Source organism: Podarcis liolepis (genome assembly GCF_965112155.1).
Source record: "Podarcis liolepis genome assembly, chromosome: W".
NCBI classification, from domain to species: Eukaryota; Metazoa; Chordata; class Lepidosauria; order Squamata; family Lacertidae; genus Podarcis; species Podarcis liolepis.
In genome coordinates, this window is record NC_139568.1 from 36,251,062 (window position 1) to 36,256,397 (window position 5,336).

A 5,336-nucleotide genomic window follows, 5' to 3' on the forward strand; every position below is an offset into this window, starting at 1 on the left:
CGCCAGCAGCGGCAGAGCTGCCGCTGCTGGCAGAGAGATCCGCGAAGCCTGGGCGCGCTGCGCACAGGCTTCGGGATGCCGGCAAGTCTCCGCCAGCAGCGGCAGAGCTGCCGCTGCTGGCAGAGAGATCCGCGAAGCCTGGGCGCGCTGCGCACAGGCTTCAGCATGCCGGCAAGTGTCCGCCAGCAGCGGCAGAGCTGCCGCTGCTGGCAGAGAGATCCGCGAAGCCTGGGCGCGCTGCGCGCAGGCTTCGGGATGCCGGCAAGTCTCCGCCAGCAGCGGCAGAGCTGCCGCTGCTGGCAGAGAGATCCGCGAAGCCTGGGCGCGCTGCGCGCAGGCTTCGGGATGCCGGCAAGTCTCCGCCAGCAGCGGCAGAGCTGCCGCTGCTGGCAGAGAGATCCGCGAAGCCTGGGCGCACTGCGCGCAGGCTTCGGGATGCCGGCAAGTCTCCGCCAGCAGCGGCAGAGCTGCCGCTGCTGGCAGAGAGATCCGTGAAGCCTGGGCGCGCTGCGCACAGGCTTCGGCATGCCGGCAAGTCTCCGCCAGCAGCGGCAGAGCTGCCGCTGCTGGCAGAGAGATCCGCGAAGCCTGGGCGCGCTGCGCGCAGGCTTCGGGATGCCGGCAAGTCTCCGCCAGCGAGATCCGCGAAGCCTGGGCGCGCTGCGCCCAGGCTTCGGGATGCCAGCAAGTCTCCGCCAGCAGCGGCAGAGCTGCCGCTGCTGGCAGAGAGATCCGCTGGGAAGGAATCCCTTGGACCCCCGCCGGACTTCAAAAGAGCTTCGGGAAGTCCAGCGGGGGGCCAAGGGATTCCCTCCCAGCCGCCCGCATTTAAAAGCATTCCGGGCAAAGCAGCGAAGTGCGCTGCTTTCCCCGGAGTGCTTTTAAACGTGGGCGGCTGGGAAGGAATCCCTTGGACCCCCGCCGGACTTCAAAAGAGCTTCGGGAAGTCCAGCGGGGGGCCAAGGGATTCCCTCCCAGCCGCCCGCCTTTAGAAGCGCTCGGGGGAACACCTGCCCCCGCCGCCCCACTTCGGAAAGCTGTTCCGAAGTGGGGCGGGCAGGCGGGGACACCCGCCCCCGCCGCCCCACTTCGGAAAGCTGTTCCGAAGTGGGGCGGGGGGCGGGGACACCTGGCCCCGCCGCCCCACTTCGGAAAGCTGTTCCGAAGTGGGGCGGGGGGGGCGGGGACACCTGGCCCCGCCGCCCCACTTCGGAAAGCTGTTCCGAAGTGGGGCGGGCAGGCGGGGACACCCGCCCCCACCGCCCCACTTCGGAAAGCTGTTCCGAAGTGGGGCGGGGGGCGGGGACACCTGGGCCCGCCGCCCCACTTCGGAAAGGTGTTCCGAAGTGGGGCGGGGGGGGGCGGGGACACCTGGCCCCGCCGCCCCACTTCGGAAAGCTGTTCCGAAGTGGGGCGGGCAGGCGGGGACACCCGCCCCCGCCGCCCCACTTCGGAAAGCTGTTCCGAAGTGGGGCGGGGGGCGGGGACAACTGGCCCCGCCGCCCCACTTCGGAAAGCTGTTCCGAAGTGGGGAGGGGGGGCGGGAACACCTGGCCCCGCCGCCCCACTTCGGAAAGCTGTTCCGAAGTGGGGCGGGGGGCGGGGACACCTGGCCCCGCCGCCCCACTTCGGAAAGCTGTTCCGAAGTGGGGAGGGGGGGCGGGGACACCTGGCCCCGCCGCCCCACTTCGGAAAACTGTTCCGAAGTGGGGCGGGGGGGCGGGACACCTGCCCCATCCGCCCCACTTCGGAAAGCTGTTCCGAAGTGGGGCGGGGGGCGGGAACACCTTCTGAAGGCGGGCAGGGGGCGAAAGTCTTTGTCCCCCCTGCCTGCCTTCCCAGGGGCTTTTAAATCGCCCCGGACAGCGGAGAAGTCCTCCGCTGTCCGGAGCGATTTTAAAATGCCGCTCGCCAGCATTTTAAGATAGCCCCGCACAGCGGAGAAGTCCTCCGCTGTCCCAGGGTTTTTTAAAATGCTGGGGGTGGGAAGAAAAGCCCTTGTCCCCCCCCCCCCCAGCCTTCAGAAGAGGTCCGGGGACAGACTGTCCCCGGACCTGGTCTGAAGGTGGTTTCCCTAGGAACGCATTAATTGATTTTCAATGCATTCCTATGGGAAACCGTGCATCGCAAGACGAAAAAACCGCAAGACGAAGAGAATTGCGGAACGAATTAATTTCGTCTTGCGAGGCACCACTGTATTGCTTATTGGAAACAATGTATGAAGGGTGGTATTAATGGCAGTATGAAAGACTGGAATGCGTTACAAAGAAACAAATACGAATGAATGTCAAGGACGTTGAAGGAAGTCCAAAAGCATGAGATGTACTAAACATGGATATAATGTATATATATGGGAATACCAATAAAATTTTTTAAAATGCAAAAAAAAAAAAAAAAAGAATTGTCTGAAATCAAAACAGCAGTCTCAGGAACACGTTCATTTTGATAGTTGAGAATCTACCCATCACTGATAATTTCATTCTTATATATACTTATATTCTTTTGAGCCTACACCAATCCCCTTTATTTCTTTTGTTGCTTCTATTTTCCTCAACAGGACCTCTAGTATTGTTATAAATAACAATGGCGATAGCGGGCACCCCTGTCTGGTTCCCTTTGTTATCTCAATTTTGTCTGTGAAGTTATTATTAACTATCAATTTAGCATATTGTTCCAAATAAATAGCCCGAATACCATTTAAACGTTTTTCACCGATATCCATAAATTCTAAATTTCTTTTCATAAAATGCCAAGACACATTATCAAAAAAAATTTCAGCATCCAGAAACATTAGGGCGGCTTGTTTGTCTCTCCTGGAGTCCAGATATTCCATTATATCAATTATATTTCTTTCTCTCCCCCCCCCCCCACGGAATAAATTTATTCACAGGAAAAAAAGGTGCGTGGGTTTTTTAAAAAGTGAAATCACTCTCATCATTTATTAAGTTAAAAAACAGCAATTGAAAAGCACCGATCAGACATTGCATTTCGAAGCCTCCATCGCAAACTCAAATCTGGTTGCAATTTTTTTGGGGGAGGGGGAGGATCTTGGCTTTTTTAAAAGGGATTCAGCATTCGGGGAATTCCAAGATGCAGGATAGAGACGCATTCGGGGTGGGCTAAAGACCTCAAGGGGTCCCACTCTGACATTTGGAAATCTCTCCTCTCCTAGGGCTCCCTTCTGGCTAGCCTAAGGGAGGAGGGAGGGGCGGGGCTGGCTGCCCTGGCGTTGGGAGATGGGGGCCACATGGGGAGAGAACGGGGTGTCAAGGGGCCATGGCGATCCAGCCGAGGATGAGGAGGGAACCACCATACGGGGCTGCCTTGGTCAGGATCGGGTCCCCTGTCACGGCGTGGTAATACAGGACGCCAGAGAACATCCCCATGCCCAGAGACAGGATGCTGCCGGCCATCATGGGATAGCGGCAGTGGGGCACAGCCAGGAGGGCCAGGCTGTGGAGGAAGTGGTATTTGTTGGCCATCTCGTAGAGCTCTTTCAAGTCGTCATCTCGGTCGCTGCGACGGAAATCGTGAGCCCCGTAGGCGGCCGCCCCGACGGCTGCAGCCCCGCTCAGCGCAACAAGCCGTCAGAAAAACGCCCCGGCGCCCGCCATATCAATTATATTTCTAACATTGTCCTTCATCTGTCTACCAGGTAGAAATCCAGTTTGGTTCTTTCCAATCTCCTCTCCAAATACATTTTTAAGTCTATTGGCCAATATACTGGCAAATAATTTGTAATCATTATTTAGGAGCGAGATTGGCCTATAATTTTTCACCTGCCTTATGTCCGTGTCTTGTTTGGGAATTAGTGCACTATGGGCTTCTTTCCAAGTAATATATTTTCTTTTTTTAAGAGGAAAAACACATTGGTTTAAAACATTATATATTTCCAGCCTGATGTGTTGTTGTTTTTGAAGCCAAATTCAATGGAAATGCATTGTTTGAAGAGTGAATAGATGTATATGCAGAATATGTAAACGTGCACTGTGAAAGCTTTGTAATATTACTTTTGTGATTTTGGGTAAAATTGATGGATGAAGAAAGTGTTGAACTAAAAGCAAACTGTGTGCTTAACTTGTGTTTGTATCTTTTCGTTTCTAAAGGGACCTTTACAAATTGAATTTAAAATAAACAAGCAAACTCCAAAATTAAAAAAAACAATAGAAAAAATAATATTGGTTGGAGCTTTTCTCTGCTTCCTCTAGCTACTCTCCCACAATATATACTGCCGGGGAGGACAAAGCATATGCACAGCTTTGCCACCCATCTCTCAATATGCCCTATACATTTTACTTCTGGTTGGGCTGGAGCTGGCATTTTTCTGATGTCAGCACATTCTGTCATTGTTGCCTCAAAGCCAATAATATTTATGCTTTAAAAATGCAGAGGAAAAGAACGATAATAGTTATTTTATATGGGTACATGGACAAAGTCTTGTTTGCTATGGCAAGTAAAAATTGCACAAAAGAAGAAAAAGTAATTCCACCAGACTTAAGAAATCCATCTTAATATCATTCATAGAGCAATAAATAGCATTAAGTGGGCCAATCCAGACATAGATCATACAACCCTAAACCACTTGGAGACACAAGATGGATTTTGTTCCAGTCAAATAAATCACTTATTTTCTAAGGGAGCAATATTTACAGCAGTGGAAGGGGAACAAATTAACACTATTTTCAGTATAGAAAAGGCCCAGGGGTGGAATTAAGAAGTATAGGCACATCGATCCCACCCACCCCTCACACCCTTTATTTATTTTTTATTAATGAGAACCTGCAAATCCACTGTTTTATGGAATTGTAGTTGAACAAGGGAAACAAGAAAATAGTATTGCCGCTCTCTTTTATTGGTTTTGTTAAAATAGGATTTTCCATTCTGACTGGCCAATTTGACTGCAGCAGCCTGCTGCTGATATTATGGATAATGTTTTCTGAATGAAACTTGGATCAGAATGTTATGCCGTCCTGCATTTCAGATGGAAATAGGAACACTCTTCCTGGCCCAGTCAATTACCACCACCCCCCCCCGCTACTTTTTATCAGCCAAGAAGGGCAAGAGTCCGAAGCACAAGTCGTTGCCCTGACTAATACAAACACCTTGTCCACATCCTCAAGCCTTACTATCTGAAAATTATCCAAAACAACAGGACTAGACAGTGCTCTGGACACCCACGAGACTCATCTGCTATAACAGCAGAGTCAAGATCCCAGCGGATGCAAGTGGTTTTATCCTCAAAATGCTTTGCAAACAAGTCACAGTGCTTACACATAGCTACCATTGGTTCCACCACCTCCTTGAGTCGGACTGTCTTTCTTCTTCATTAGCGATCA

At 52.1% G+C, this 5,336-nt stretch overlaps 1 pseudogene across 1 annotated transcript; it reads right to left on the reverse strand.

The window, feature by feature from the left end:
- Positions 1–3,151: 3,151 nt before the first annotated feature.
- Positions 3,152–3,614, reverse strand: LOC310697847 (transmembrane protein 256 homolog; annotated as a pseudogene). The gene has a single exon. The product of its transcript is annotated as a transmembrane protein 256 homolog (transcript).
- Between the last annotated feature and the right edge of the window lie 1,722 nt (positions 3,615–5,336).